This window comes from Dermochelys coriacea, chromosome 6 (assembly GCF_009764565.3).
Source record: "Dermochelys coriacea isolate rDerCor1 chromosome 6, rDerCor1.pri.v4, whole genome shotgun sequence".
Lineage (NCBI taxonomy): Eukaryota > Metazoa > Chordata > Testudines > Dermochelyidae > Dermochelys > Dermochelys coriacea.
In genome coordinates this window covers 93,950,065-93,966,726 of record NC_050073.1, presented here as the reverse complement: position 1 = coordinate 93,966,726, position 16,662 = coordinate 93,950,065, and the positions used below count along the sequence as shown (strand labels likewise).

The 16,662-nt window shown below is 41.6% G+C and overlaps 2 long non-coding RNA genes across 2 annotated transcripts; one reads left to right on the top strand and one right to left on the bottom strand.

Annotated features, from left to right (window-relative positions):
• The first annotated feature begins 575 nt into the window (after positions 1-575).
• Positions 576-1,475, top strand: LOC122460855. The gene is made up of 2 exons (XR_006282423.1): positions 576-624; positions 1,417-1,475. It is a non-coding gene; the product is annotated as an uncharacterized LOC122460855 (long non-coding RNA).
• Positions 1,476-2,411: 936 nt separating this feature from the next.
• Positions 2,412-16,292, bottom strand: LOC122460498. Its single transcript, XR_006281826.1, has 3 exons — positions 16,281-16,292; positions 5,591-5,593; positions 2,412-2,601 (listed from the first exon to the last, which is right to left on the bottom strand). It is a non-coding gene; the product is annotated as an uncharacterized LOC122460498 (long non-coding RNA).
• Positions 16,293-16,662: the final 370 nt, after the last annotated feature.

The following is a 16,662-nucleotide window of genomic DNA, read 5'->3' as shown; positions in this document are numbered from 1 at the left end:
AACTTTTGAATTTCATTTCCTGTTTGGCCACCATGGCAAGCTGATCAGCACAGGTGACCATGCAGATCTCATCAGCAGAGTTGACCATGGAATCCCAGAATCGCAAAAGAGCTCCAGCATGGACTGAACGGGAGGTACTGGATCTGATCGCTGTATGGGGAGACAAATCTGTGCTATGAGAACTCCGTTCCAAAAGACGAAATGCCAAAATATTTGCAAAAATCTCCAAGGGCATGAAGGACAAAGGCTAAAACAGGGACCCGCAGCAGTGCCACGTGAAACTTAAGGAGCTCAGGCAAGCCTACCAAAAAACAAAAGAGGCAAACGCCCATTCAGGGTCAGAGTCCCAGATATGCTGCTTCTATGATGAACTGCATGCAATTCTAGGGGGTACCCCTACAAATACCCCACACATGTACGTGGACTCCTGCAAGGGAGACTCACTCAACAGGGATGAGGATTTTGGGGATGAGGAAGATGATGAGGAGGGCGAGGTTGAAGATAGCACACACCAGACAAGTGGAGAAACCATTCTCCCTGACAGCCAGGAACTATTTATCACCCTGGAGCCAATACCCTCCCAACCCAGGCTCCCGGACCTTGAAGGCGGAGAAGACACCTCTGGTGAGTGTACCTTTGTAAATATAATACACTGTTTAAAAACAAGTTTCAGAGTAGCAGCCGTGTTAGTCTGTATTCACAAAAAGAAAAGGAGTGCTTGTGGCACCTTAGAGACTAACAAATTTATTAGAGCATAAGCTTTCGTGAGCTACAGCTCACTTCATCGGATGCAAAAAAACAAGCATGTTTAAAGATTAATTTGCCCTGAAGACTTGGGATGCATTCGTGGCCAGTACAGCTACTGGAAAAGTCTGTTAATGTGTCTGGGGATGGAATGGAAATCCTCCAGGGACATCTCAATGAAGCTCTCCTGGAGCTACTCCCAACGCCTTTGCAAAAGGTTTCTGGGGAGGGCAGCCTTATTGCATCCTCCATGGTAGGACACTTTACCATGCCAGGCCAGTAACACGTAGTCTGGAATCATTGCATAAGAAAGCATGGCAGCATGTGCTTCCAGTGTTTGCTGGCATTCAAGCAACATCCATTCTTTATCTCTCTGTGTTATCCTCAGGAGAGTGATATCATTCATGGTCAGCTGGGTGAAATAGGGGAATTTTATTAAGGGGACATTCAGAGGTGGCCATTCCGGCTGGGCTGTTTGCCTGTGGCTGAAAAGAAATCATCCCCGCTGTTAGCCATGCGGTGGGGGGAGGGGTGAAGCCATCATCCCAGAGAATTGGGTGTAGGGGGGATTTAGTTGGATTTGTGCTGCATGTTAACCTGAAAACATCAGCCCCTCCTTTTAAATGCCAATGTGTCTTTTTCAATTTTCTCTCCCTTATTTTCCTCCTGCAGCTGCAAACGTTTCAACGCTGCCACTAGCATCTCTGTCCCAGAGGCTAGCACAGATAAGATGATGAAAAAAACGCACTCGCAATTAAATGTTCTCTGAGCTCATGCAGTCCTCCCACACTGAAAGAGCTCAGCAGAATGCATGGAGGCTAGCAATGTCAGAGTCAAGGAAAGCACAAAATGAATGCGAGGACAGGAGAGACACGTGAGAGGATCGATGGCTGGATCAACAGGAGAGATGGTGGCAGCGTGATGAGAGGAGGCATCAATGCTGAGGCTACTGGAGGATCAAACTGATATGCTCCGGTGTATGGTTGAGCTGCAGAAAGGCAGCAGGAGCACAGACCACCACTGGAGCCCCTGTGTAACCAACCACTCTCCTCCCCACGTTCCATAGCCTCCTCACCCAAGAATGCGTGAAGGGGAGGGGGGGCTCTGGGCACCCTACCACTCCACCCCAGAGGACAACCCAAGCAACAGAAGGCTGGCATTCAATAAGTTTTGAAGTGCAGTGTGGCCTTGTCCTTCCCTCCTCCACCACCCCACCCAGTGCTTCCCTCCTTCCCCATCCTCCTGGGCTACCTTGGCAGTTATCCCCCTATTTGTGTGATGAATAAATAAAGAATGCATGAATTTGAAACAACAATGACTTTATTCCCTCTGGAAGTGGTGATCGAAGGGGGGGAGGTCAACTGGCTTACAGAGAAGTAGAGTGAACCAAGGGGGCAGGTTTTCATCAAGGAGAAACACACAGTAGCCTGGGCAGTCATGAAACTGGTTTTCAAAGCTTCTCTGATGTGCAGTGTGCCCTGCTGTGCTCTTCTAACTACACTGGTATCTGGCTGTGCGTAATCAGCAGCCAGGCGATTTGCCTCAACTTCCCACCCCGCCATAAATGTCTCCCCCTTACTCTCACAGATTTTGTGGAGCACACAGCAAGCAGTAATAACAATGGGAATATTGGTTTTCTGAGGTCTAACCGAGTAAGTAATCTGCACCAGCATGCTTTTAAACATCCAAATGCACATTCTACCACCATTCTGCACTTGCTCAGCCTGTAATTGAACAACTCCTGACCACTGTCCAGGGTGACTGTGTATGGCTTCATAAGCCATGGCATTAGGGGGTAGGCTGGGTCCCCAAGGATAACTATAGGCATTTCAACATCCCCAACAGTTATTTTCTGGTCTGGGAAGAAAGTCCCTTCCTGCAGCTTTTGAAACAGACCAGAGTTCCTGAAGATGCTAGCGTCATGTACCTTTCCCGGCCATCCCACGTTGATGTTAGTGAAATGTCCCTTTTGATCCACCAGTGCTTGCAGCACTGTTGAAAAGTACCCCTTTCGGTTTATGTACTGGCTGCCTTGGTGGTCCGGTCCCAAGACAGGGATATGCGTTCCGTCTATCGCCACACCACCGTTAGGGAATCCCATTGCAGCAAAGCCATCCACTATGATCTGCACATTTCCCAGAGTCACAACCCTTGTTAGCAGCAGCTCAGTGATTGTGTTGGCTACTTGGATCACAGCAGCCCCCACAGTAGATCTGACCACTCCAAATTGATTCCCAACTGACCGGTAACTGTCTGGCATTGCAAGCTTCCAGAGGGCTATCGTCACTCGCTTGTGAGCTGTGAGGGCTGCTCTCATCTTGGTATTCTTGCACTTCAGGGCAGGGGAAAGCAAGTCACAAAGTTCCATGAAAGTGCCCTTATGCATGCGAAAGTTTCACAGCCATTGGGAATCATCCCAGACCTCCAACACTATGCGTCCCACCAGTCTGTGCTTGTTTCCCGGGTCCAGAATCAGCGTTCCATGGCATAAGCCTGCCCCATTGCCACCAGAATGGCCAAACTGCCGGGGCCCATGCTTTGAGAGTAGTCTCTGTCCATGTCCTTATCACTCTCATCGCCACACTGCTGTTGCCTTCTCACCTGCTTTTGCAGGTTCTGGTTCTGCATATACTGCAGGATAATGTGTGAGGTGTTTACAATGCTCATAACTGCCATGGTGATCTGAGCAGGCTCCATGCTTGCCATGGAATGGCATCTGCAGGAGAGCAGAGTTGCAGGGGAAGCGGTGGTTGGACGACCAGTTTTGCAGACCTACTACACCGTCTGCTGCCAGGATGCAAGAGCTGAGCGGGCTGCACGCTTGCCATGGTATGGTGAGACAAGAGCAGCCGAGCAGAGTTGCAGCAGAAGTGGCGAATGATGACAGTCATATAGAGGACCTACGAGGCCACCAGGAGAGCAGAGTGGCAGCGGAAGCAGTCGTTCGATGATGATGGTTTGCAGCCCCACTGCACCCTCTGCTCAAAGCAGTATGGCGCCTGCATGGAAAAAAGGCGCAAAACGATTATCTGCTGCTTCTTTCACGGACGGAGGGGAGACTGATGACATGTACCCAAAAACACCCGCGACAATGTTTTTGCCCCATCAGGCATTGGGAGCTCAATCTAGAATTCCAATGGGTGGCGGAGAGTGCAGGAACTGTGTGATAGCTATCCACAGTGCAACACTCCGAAAGTCAACGCTAGCCTCGGTACTGTGGATGCACTCCACCGACTGAATGCACTTAGTGGGGACACAAACAATTGACTGTATAAAATCGCTTTCTAAAAAATCGACTTCTTTAAATTTGACCTAATTTCGTAGTGTAGACATACCCTTAGTGAGTGAGTTTAGGCACCTATAGGGTTCAGATCGCAGCTGAGTGAATGTTTTGTGGATCAGAATGATGCCTAAAAGCGGGATTTAGGCACCAAGTCTGGGTGTTATGCATCTAAATACCTTTGGGGAGCCAGGCCTTTGCCTCTGTGCCTCAGTTTCCCCACCTATAAAAACAGAGACAATGGTACTGACCACCTTTATAAAGCACTTTGAAATCTATTAATTAAAAGTGCTATATAGCAGCTAGGTATTATTCTTATTATTGTATCTTGAGTGTTGATGGAGGAACTCTAAAAAGGTTTGGAGTTCAGGTTCAGTTTGAGTGAATCCAAAGGAATGGATGTTTATCCTGATTTATTGGAACTGCAAAATTGTGACAGGAATCTTGCAGAAAAACAAAAAAACAAGCAAACAAACAAACCTTTCCACCCAAACCCATAAATCTCTCCCCAGCTCCCAAAATTCAATACAGGTTCTCTTGAAACTCAGCTCAGATTCATTTAAAACTGAGCCAAAGCTCACTAAAATGGTTGCAGACATCAATTAAACTTTCAGTGAGATTTGATGAAATTTCCACTTTTTTATAAGTAGTCAGCACCAAGTGACTTTTGCATAGTGTCAAGTGTCATTATGAAGCCACAGGGATCTATTTAAAACTAGATTGTCAAAGCACCTGGGAGTATTTTGTAGAGAACAATCTTGCATTGGCAAGGTGTTGGGAAGGAAATGGTAGAAAATAGACTAATGGGTCTCTTAAATCTCTAGCTTCAATGTGACACATTAAGCTGAGTTACATCAGGGACAAATTTAACCCTATGAGTCTCTTAAAACAATGTGCTGCTGCCTATAGGACAAGGTTAGCCACAAAGTTCATATGCCTCTCTCTATAACTGGTCTCAAACACTACATGATCATTATTTAAAACTAAAGAGGCATGAAGAAAGATATAAATTATCATTTAGACGACAAATTATAAAATAAGATGAATAGGAACATTATAAAAATCTACCACCAACTGAGATTAAATTGACTCAACAAAAGTTATTTTCCAGGACTCAGACTCCATTAAAAATGTCAAATGCAGGAATCAAGTCTATTGACCATTGCTGAAACTATGCAAATGCTAAACCTTTTTTGTTCCTAAACTTTTCATCCTCAGAGACTTTGGCAGTTTTGCTAATATATTGTAAGAAGGTTTCGTGAAAAGTTTCTACCAAGATCTGGTTTAATAGATAAAAAGGTGATGACAGAAATTTGAGGGCAAATTTGAGAAATTCCCATTTGAGGGCAAGTCATAACTACAGTCAGTTTGCTCTGTCTCAGACAAGAAAGCTGTAGAACTGGCCAGCCATAGAGGTGAGTGAATACAAAATGCACCTACCTAATAAGTGGCACAGCTGCTGTACTCCTCAGGAGCCAAGTCAGGAAACATTTTAGGGCAATGTGGTTCTGCATTGCTCCAACTTTATCCAGGGTCTGGATGAACTAATTCAGCTCAAACAAGAACCAACTCACTCACATCACCCTTAATTTGTAATGAATCTTTTTGAAAAGATTTATACACTTCTCCCTATTTAATTTGTGCACATTTACCACCTTCTAGGTCCAACCTAGGGACATTGGGGGATTTTCACCTCTCTCTATAGCATGGGGCATGGATTGTCTGCTGTGGTCATCTGGGCATATCCCACCTAATCTATTCTTTGCCAGGTTTGTTTACCTGCCGCATCTGCAGGTTCGGCTGATCACAGCTCCCACTGGCCGTGATTCGCCGCTCCAGGCCAAAAGGGGCTGTGGGAAGCAGCGCGGGCTAAAGGATGTGCTGGCCGCCGCTTCCCGCAGCCTCCATCGGCCTGGAGCGGCGAACTGTGGCCAGTGGGAGCTGCTATCGGCCAAACCTGCAGATGTGCCAGGTAAACAAACCAGCCCGGCCCAGTAGGGGGCTTACCCTGGCGGACTGCATGCCAAAGGTTGCTGATACTTTCACTAGGCCATTAATTTAAATTGATACACAATACTTTATTCCCCTTCCTAAGAACAAACTCTATTATGGGTTTCCCGTCTGCAGAAAAAGCAGTTGCACAAGTCCAAAACTGGTGTTTTTCCCATTCCTATTGTATGGCGAATGCCATGAATCACTCAGCATTTGCTACTCTGTAGTGACTGCACTGCCATTATCATTGTTCAGAATCTCCTAGTAATTACAGGGTGACTCCATAGTTATTGGACCTACCTGGGGCAGTGGATTATGAGTTTACAATGGTGAACACTGTGGGACAGGACTGGTGTTAAGAGCTTTAGGTGTCCAAATCTCACTGCCTTTTCCTGGGAGTTGTGCTCCTAACTCCTTTGCTATGCTTTGAAAATCCCAGTCCAGATTCTTAGCTGGTATAAACTGGCATCATTCCATTGAAGTAAATGAAGCTACACTGATTTACATTAGCTGACAGTCTGGTCCTACATGTTTTTAGGATTAAACATTTAGTGTTCTGTTAGAAGTCCTGAAAAAGATTTTTTTCAACCCAAGCAACTGTCTAGGTGCTGCCTGTGGTAAATAATTGTATATGAATAACTGGAATTGTACTTTCTGTGTCAAGGAGTCTCTGTTGAGTGTGACTGGTCTTTTATGTATGCTGACCAGCAGCCTGTCTATAATAAAAAGTAGTAAAGAATGCAGTAAACTGTGTCTGCTTCATCTTTCTCCAGGTCATAGAGTGCAGCACTTCCCAAGACTCTCATTAACTGTAAAAAGAAAAGGAGTACTTGTGGCACTTTAGAGATTAACAAATTTATTTGAGCATAAGCTTTTGTGAGCTACAGCTTACTTCATCGGATGCATTTGGTGGAAAATGCATCCAACGAAGTGAGCTGTAGCTCACGAAAGCTTATGCTCAAATAAATTTGTTAGTCTCTAAGGTGCCACAAGTACTCCTGTTCTTTTTGCGAATACAGACTAACATGGCTGCTACTCTGAAACCTCTCATTAACTGTGGTAGTCTAAGAGTCAAAATGCAACTTGCCATGTGAATGAAGGAGGTTTGGTCTATGACTCAAAGTATATATGTAGGTTTAGATTTTCAAAACTGAGTAGCGGGATGTTTAACTCCCATTAAAATTGTAAACCTTAGAGTGTATTTTGTCAATTGTTCTTATAATATATGGCCAAATCCTGCAGGCCATACTCAATCAAAATTTAGTCTGGCTCCCAATGGGACTTTTGCCTAAGTAAGAACTGCAAAATTTCCCCTTCTAGTGATGGGATATAAATACTAATTCTAAATTATGGTGCATTCTCTTATATATTTTATTTTTGTGTGTGACTAGAAGAACCATAGTCTGATCATAAGTGGCTATTCTAGATCAATTTCTCCATCCTGAGCAGGAGAATTAAATGGGGGAACTGTGAAAAGGAAACATGAATATCTTTTTATCAGTTAGTAGCAGTGATTGGGGGGAAACACATTACCTGTCTCCAGCATTTGCCACTAATTCAGGCTAAACCCTGCTCTGAACAACCCACTCATGTCACAAACAGGCATTCATTACTCTAAATATCTTCTCAGGCTTTGGTTCAGCTGCAGTAATGCAGTTTATCACCAAAGCAAGAATAAAAAGCACAGACAAAATAGGTTAATCAATATCACAGCATTGTGGTTGGCATTCAACTCAGCAAAAGTTCAGCATGTCATTCCTGACTACCGGCCATATGCTACCCTAGGTCTGTGTGTAAAACTGCAATTGACATGGATGTGGGTTCTTCATGCAGATCTAGAGCAGAATATAGCCTTGAGCTTGTACTTATCATGTATCCCCAACAGTAGCCTATGACCTTAATGACTGCTGCTAAAATATGTACATTTCTGCATGAAAATCTTAGAGAGCTTGTTTCTATTGTTAGGCATAGGTAAAGCAGTTTAGATAAATTGCATCTAAATATCAATTGCATAAATTGCATAAAGTTTTTGTTCAATCCTTCTATTAAAAACATGAACCAGCCCGTCCTCCCCCTTTTAAAACAAAACAAAAAAACCCCAAAACCAGTATTTTGTCTCTGCTCTGCATCTTCTAGTTTTAAGAGAAGAGGAAGTGACAAACTATAGCCAGCGAGACTCTTGGGGCTATCTCCACAGGAGGGTAGCTTTGTGGTCTGAGCCTCAGGAATAATCACAATATATGGAACTTACAGATGGAAGAGATTTTTAGCTGAGGGAACCCTGGCTGGAAAAATCCCTTGACTCCTTGAAGTCAACAGATTCAAAATCACAGCAGGGATGAATTAGCTCTTCAACTTTCTGAGGTAAATTCCACCTGATATAATGTGTGGGTGTTGATTTTTTTTTTAAATGAAGTCCTGCTCTTCTAGGTTGCAATTAAAGATCCCAAGACTTTTGTTAGAATGGGGGTTGCTCCTGTGTCTTCAGTTCCAAACCTCCCATCATCTCAGTTCTTTGTGCTGTCCTGGAAAACATTGTTTTTTTTTGTTCTCTCTCTCTTTTTTTTTTAAAACTCAATATATTAAAACATGTAGGAATGGGTTTGGACATTTACCTGAGCAAGGGCTGCAGCACTGTAGGTACTGACGTTACACAAAGAATCACTGTAATTTTTAGCATTTTGTAATGTTTACATCCAATAGAATGCGGTTAGTAGAGCTGTGCTAACTGATTTTTCGGTTCAGAGGCTTAATCGAAAAAGTAGTTTCAGGTCAAATGAAACATTTCACAGATATGTAGGGCTAGAAGGGACCTTGAGAGGTCATATACTCCAGCCCTCAGTCTGAGACAGGTCCAAGTATACCTAGCCTATTTCTAACAGGTGTTTCTCTAATCTGTTATTAAAATACTCCAATAATGGGGATTCCACAACTTCCTTTGGAAGACTTATAGTGCTTAACTATTTGTATAGTTAGAAACTTTTTCCTAAGATCTCCTTGCTGAAAAATTTAGCCCATTACTTCATCTCCACTGCGGTGGACATGGATGACTATCCTCTTTATAACAGCCCCTTTTAGCATATTTGAAGACTGCTATCAGGTCCCCCCTCATTCTTCTTTTCTCAGGACTAAACGTGTCATTTTTAAACCTTTCCTCATAGGTCCGATTTTCTATACTGCTCCAAAATGAAATGTTTCATTTCAGTTTTGATAGGTGTTTTTAATTGTTCTTTAAAATAAAACTGAGGTAAAAATTGAAACAAAAAGTAATCTCAAACCAAAAAATTGAAACGTTTTCTTCTGAAACACTTGAAACAAAATGTTTCAATTTTAAAAAAAAATATTTTCAACTGAAACACTTCAAAACATTTCATGAAGTTGTCACTTTGCTGGTCTAGTTTCCCTCCCCCCCCTTTTTTCAGGAAAAAAAAAGTTTCATCCAAAAAAATTCCATCCAGCTCTAGTGATTAAAGCTAATTCAATGAGTATTGCATAGCCTCAATAAGGGATTTTTCGATATTATGTTCAGCACATAAAATTAGTTTAGGTTTAATTCAAAAGACTCAGATGAAAATAAAACAAATGGACAGTAATCTGGATTCCAGATCCTCAGCTGGCATAAATAGGCAAAACTCCATTGAAGTCAACGGAGGTATGCAAATTTACACCAAGTATAGATGTTTATCCAGAGTTTACCTAAACCTTTCTCATCTAGAAAAAGAACTGGGAATCTCAAAGTTAGGTTTTTCTACAAGATTTCTGGTATGTCAGAGTTGGATTTTTATCTAAGGCAGGACTGAAGGATTAGCCCCAGTATAAAATAAGGGTGGAAAAAAGAAACTATGAATGGGGTAAAACTGGTCTACTGGAAATAGTAAGAATATTTAACAGAGTAATTGATAATACTGGAGAACAAATGAAATAAGTACATCAGATTATTGGGGGAGGAGGGGCGTTAAACTGAAGATAGAGTTTTGAAGTTCCATCAAAATAAAAATGTATTTCTTTTCCTTCTGTATTTATAGTTTTCCTACTAAAAAATTCCTCCTTTAGATTAAAAGATTTTAAGGTCAGAAGGTACCATTATAATCACAGAAACACAGGCTAAAGAAGCTATGTTTTGAGGCAAATTAGTTAAATGTTTATTTATTGCATAATCATCTGGATTGCTTTTACTGTTCATTTTCTAAATATTATGAGTCCACTGAAGAGGCTGAGAGTAAAATCCTGGCCCCAAAGAAGTGAATGCGTATTTTTGTCATTGACTACAAGGGGATTAGGATTTCACTCTCTGGTCTAAACTGGCAGTGATTCAGGTCCCAAACATCCTGCAACACCTACACACACAAAACTTTTATTTAGCTCCATGGGAGTGCTGATTTCAGAGGGGTTGCAGGACTGGACAATCAAACCGTGTGGTGCTTTAATCTTAAATTCCAAGTAACAATTCTGGTTTCAATCCTGCAAACACTTACACAAGAGTAACTTCACTCACAATTGAAAGCATTTGTAAGATTGGGGCCTCATCTTAGAAATGCTTCTTTTGTTTATCAGTATTTTGCAATATTTAACTATATTTTGTTGTTATCTCTTTATATTTTAAGATATCAGTTGCAATGTTTATTTCTAAAATATATAAGAAGAAAAGTCAGCCTATTTTCTGTAACATCTTCCTTCCTGCTGGCTGATTCTACATGCCTGTATGGAGAGAGGCTGAGCTTGCTATGTGAGTAACTGGGAGAGAAGAGATAGAGACAGAATTCCAAACTGTATATATTAGTCAGTGCATTGCCTCCTTAGCGAGACATCACTGTCAATTTGGCAATGTAATAGATACAAACAAAGCCAGAGTTTAGAATATCCTGTGCAAGATAATGGCACAATAGGCTCATTGCTGAAGAGGAAAGTCTACAGATTCAAGAAGGAATCTAAGCATAAGTAGACACTACAAGTGCTACCATAGCACAGCTGTAGAGTAAACACAACAGCAATGGAAGGGTTTTTTTCGTCACTGTAGAAAATCCACCACCACCCCCAACAGGTGGTAGCTAGATTGACAGAAGAACTGATCTGTCAGCCAAGCTGCCTGTATGTACAGTGTGGGGGTTAGGTCAACCTAAGTACGTCACACGGAGTGTGGTATTTTCCATAGCCCTGAGCAATGTAGTTAGGTTGACTTAAATTTTAGGCGTAGTCCAGGCCTAACTTCTTTTTGAAATCATCTAAAAGAATTAGACACACTGTAAGCCAGTAAGAGTCAAGGAGGACAATAAAATAAAGAAGGTGCCAATAAGAAGCATCTTGGACCACCTGATTATTCACCCCAAATGTTGGCAGGCTCTGGGTGGATGCTTATAGACAGACAGACTCCGAGTGCTTTATTGTTACAGATAATAAATCCACTGGATATTTTAGCAGTCCTGGTGTTCCCTGGATAAGGGCCAATGGGAAAAACATTTAGCTGCCATATGCATCTACTTAAAAGCTGGAACAAAATCTTCATTTTTATTAAATAAGCCACTCACGGTCTTCAGTTTTGAATTGCAAATGTAAATGAATTTCTGGAGCATTTATGTTATAATTATGTTCTTTTTAGGCAGACATACTTTAGAAAGCAGGCATTCTATTATTATAGATTAAAACATTGACCACTTGGAATCCAAACTATGGAACATATTTCGGGATTGTGCTGAAAGCCACCTGTCTTATGGCATGTGTCTCTTTCTCACTTTTCCTTCACTTTCTGTCTCATCCACATTCATTAATCTGAGTTATACAGTGCCATGTGATGTGAAGAGTTAACCAAGGGGAATGATCATCCTCATGAATTGTGAAGTATCAAGCCTGAAAAAATTGAGGAGACCAATTGCTAAAAATCCAGGAAGGTTTTTCATATTAATAATTATATTCCTGAGTTTTCTGATTATTTATCATCTGGGAGAACCAGGGATTATTTAGTATCCATGATACAATTCATAAATACAAAGTACTATTCCATTATCAGGCATCATGAGACTGCGGGAAAAATAGCACTATGAAACTAAAGATTTTTGGACTACAATGTTGGATCTACTGAAAAGTTGTTACATCACTCCTAGCTCTCTTGGAACACTGGTATTAAGTTGATATTGATCAGTGAGACTTGGCATTTTTGATTTGCTGGGGTTCATATAAGCCTGTCATTCAGCTTCATTTCACACTGTGAAGGATATGGAGCTGCTCTGAAATAAATTATCAGTACTGTATGGTTATCGGACTGTTTATGGTATTAATAAAGATGATTTAGTTCAGTAGTAGGCTGTTGGAAAAACAAGTTGGAAGGCAAGACAATAGCTCCAGATCATCTCTACTTAACCCATTTATCTGTTGTCTCTTGCCTTATACTTAAATTGTAAGCTCTTTGGGGCAGAGGCTGTCTTTTTCCTCTGTATCTCTACATCGCCTAGCACAATGGGGTTCTGGACCATGACTGCGGCTCCTAGACACTATAATACGAATAATAAACACTTGAGGAGAGGATTAAAAGAGAATGATTGATCTATTAAACTGAAAAATCCTAACTTCTTGGTGCCGGCCAAGTTACAAAACTTGTTATGGCAATGCTAGAATGAACAGATCAGAATGACTGTAAGGACGCACTCTGGCAAGATACAAGAAATCCTTTTCTCTTATGTTATGCTGTGTTCCTACTGTTAATATGCAATAATAATTTGGTCTGAGAAAGTTTCATTGGATCATTGTATTTACAGTAGTCACAAGGCCCCGCAGGGAAGATCTGCAGGTACCCACATATAGTCGGAAGTAAAGTACGGTGGATCAGCAGGATATTGTAACTCAAGACTTGGCAGAATCATGGGATTTCACTCCAGAAAGGTAAAGGCTTGGTGGCCAAGACCAGTGGGGTGCACTCAGAGACCAGAGAAGGGTTGAGAGGTATGGCTAGCCCTGTAATCTTAACAGACACAGCCAGCTGTCAAAGACAAACTCATTGATGTTTGATCCATTGCTGCTGGTGTCACAACTGTAGCAACTCTCTCAACCTTACCTTTGGTGTTACCCCATTTGTTGCACCCATCTTTGATTCTACCTTTGCAACTGCCTCATGTGCCTCGCTTTTCTCAGTCATCATTGCTACTTCCCCATAGTAGCATGTTTTCCAGCCTCTCCTTCTGCTCCATTAGGGGGCATCTAACCCAGCATCTACCATCTCCTGTTTCCTGCTGCTGTGAGTACCAAAAGCACATTTGCAAAAAGATTTTTCACTAAACCCACAGACAACCAAAATTTGCAGATGGGTCTTTGCCTATAATAGCTGAGTTCTCTCATTGTTCAAACAGCTGTAATGTTTTTAAATGACTGTAATTACTCTATTTACATTACTGTAGTAATTGCTGCTGTAATATGTAGGTGACAAATATTAGCAGGCGATGCCTGAGCCACTATCAATAATCAGGTTATCTAGTGTGTCACAGAGATAATAGAGCATCATTTAAACAAGAAATATAAGCATCCAAGAGAGAGTAAGTATAAGAAGTGTTATAGAAAAATATTCTCTCCTGTTTCAGGCTTGATCCTGCCAAGGGCTCAGAACCTTCTGCGAAATGCTGGGTGCCTGCAATTCCCACACAGGACACTTGGAATTATGGGTATACAGAATCCTGCAAAAAGAACAGGAGTACTTGTGGCACCTTAGAGACTAACAAATTTATTTGAGCATAAGCTTTCGTGGGCTACAGCTCGCTTCATCGGATGAAACAGGAGTTCTCAGAATCAGGCCAATCATGATACAACTTAATGAGTACATACTGGAGTTTATGCCATGTCTTAATAAAATTTCCCCTTCTGCAAGTAAATATTTAAGCCTGTGAAAGGAGCTTAAGAACATGAGAACAGCCATTCTGGGTCAGACCAATGGTCCATCCAGCCCAGTATCCTATCGTCCTACAGTCCTACAGCAAGCCAGGTGCTTCTGCCATTAAACAGTCCAACTCACCATGCAATGTAACAGGGTAGAATGTTTACAATTCTTCATGCTTCATTTGCTCTCAACTGTTTTGTACTCTGAGTGCTTAATATCTATTGATAGATCGCTGCCATGAGAGCAGCACCCATTGTGAATTTCACAATTGCTCAGTAGACTAGTAACCAGGCAGCTTCCACCGGACAACTGCCATTCTCTTTTACACTGAGAAAAGCTCTTAGCCTGATGTTCTGACACTGCAATGTTGTGGATACAACAGCTTGCTACAGAAATAGAGAAAAGATTTTTCTTATTCTGAACATTTGTTGCCACTGTTGCTTATTGCAGGTTTTTAGAATAATGAGGCCCCACCAGTCATCTGAGCCAAAAAGTGGCACCTTATCTAGTGAATATTATCACCAATTACTGTAAGGATCTGGCTTTTCTCTGGGGGGTGGGGGAAGAGAGAGAGAGAGAGAGAGAAAGTGCACGTGCATGTGTGTGTACACAGTACTGTTTAATGGCTGACCTTGGTCTCTGGCTCTCCACAGGTACTGCCAGAATACGCTCCACGATCTTGCCACTGCAGCCTTGGATGCTTTCAAAAGCTGTAGCAGATACATTCTTGCTGAGTGAGTGCTGTGCATTCATCCAGAATTTCATTTTGAAAAAAAGGACTTGAGATGTGTCAGTTGCTGGATACTTATGGGTGTTTGACTTCTTCTCCCAGAAGGTCTTTTGAAATCTCTCATGAGCTACTGTTTTAGGGAGCTGTGCTGGAAACTGTGGGATTGGTACCGAGGGGGGCAGTGCAACTTCAGTGGTGCAGTACAGCGCAGAAGTGGATATGGACCAAAACAGCGTGGCTGATGTGGAGATGCTGCACTGTAATTACAACAGTGCAATATCACTGGTTCAGTTAACGACAGCTCAACAGCACAACCTATGAAACATATAGCATGGTATATATCCCAAAGGTAATTACATATATGGTAGCTCTATAAATTACATACATATATACATACACATACCATATGTGGTATACCATATTCATATACCACAGATGTCTAACATGCCATTTACCACAAAGAACAGCTGTGGTTAAATGAGGATTTTTAAATCACTCTATAAGAAAGTTTTAAGTATACTATATACATACATATATTTATACAGTACTTAAAACTCTTCATTTGATCACAGCTGTTCCATTTGGTTGTGTATATATTTGCATTTTAATCTGCAAAACTACAAGCCTGTGGAGACCTTGACTGGTGTAAATATAAAAAGCAACTTTTCAAGATATTGTTTTCCTTTTACTCAAGAATTACTGAGAACTTGGATGTGAAACTAGAGAATGTTCCATTTCATTATATAACCAAGTGGAAACGTGTGTCCTTCTGACCCTCTTGAGAAGTGCAGATGCTGACAGAATAAAATGCCTGTAAAGAGAATGGCTCATAATTAAAATCAATTTATTGCAAATACCCATGGTACAGCTCAAATGGAGGCAGCCTAATATTTAAGAGGATGTAATTAGGAAAGCGGTCTTTGTTTAACATTTCATTGTGTTTCTTTTTCAAGCAATTTTCATTCTTTATACTTAGGCCAGCTTCTGTACAAAACTTGACATACAAAATCTGGCATCGTCTGTAGCACTGACTGTTCAATGTGACTGTTTATTACAACGGAATAGTCTACAATAACCCCATTAGTGCTACTGTAAAGATAGTTCTTCAGACCAACACAGTGCAATGATTCACTCTTTTTACCAGGGTATGAATTACTACACTGTACAAAGCATTAAGGCCTCATCTCCACTTAAACCTTAGGTCGATAAAGGGAGTTTACAGCGCTCAAGGGTGTGAAAAATCCACACCTCTTACTATGTAGCTATGCCAATCTAACCCCCAGTGCAGACAGAGCTAAGTCAATGGAAGAATTGACCTAGCTACCATCACTCAGGGACGTAGAATAAACCGTTCTGCCACTGTAGGTTGAGCCTACACTACAGGGTTATAACACAGATACAGTGCCATAGAAAGAAAGAAAGATTACTTACCTTAGAGTAACTGTCTTCCTTTGACATGTTGGAATCAGCATGGATCCCACAACTCATCCCCCCTCCATGCATGCTTTCAGAATCCTTAACTAATGCATGCTTTGAGTTGTGAGGAACTGAAGGATGTTAAGTGCTGCTTTGCCGTTTATTCCCTCATACAGGAGCATTAGGAGGAACAGGGTACATGTCCTACCAGGCATTGCTAGACAAAATAGTCCCAGGTTGCATACATGAGGTGCATGTACACCTGCAGTGGATTCACACTGACTACAACAGCATCTTGAAGAACCAATTACTGTAGGATCAGCAACCATTCTTTTTCCCCTCAAACATCTGCAATTCTTGATGCCAGACAGAGGTGGCAATGCCAAAGTATTTGAGAAAAGTTTTCACTCTGATTGTCCTGCCCTGATAGGTAATTTGCAAGCCAAGACCATAAGATTTTGAATGAAAACTATTTATATCAATGTTCCAAGAGGTACAGAAAAATTGTGATAAACTTCATATTACTTACCTTGCAGTGTGTTGAGAGACATAAATTTACATCAACACTGCCACTGGGAACAGGAATCCCAGCTCTGGTAGACAAACATTTTAGCCCACTTCAACTAGTGTGCTAAAAATAGC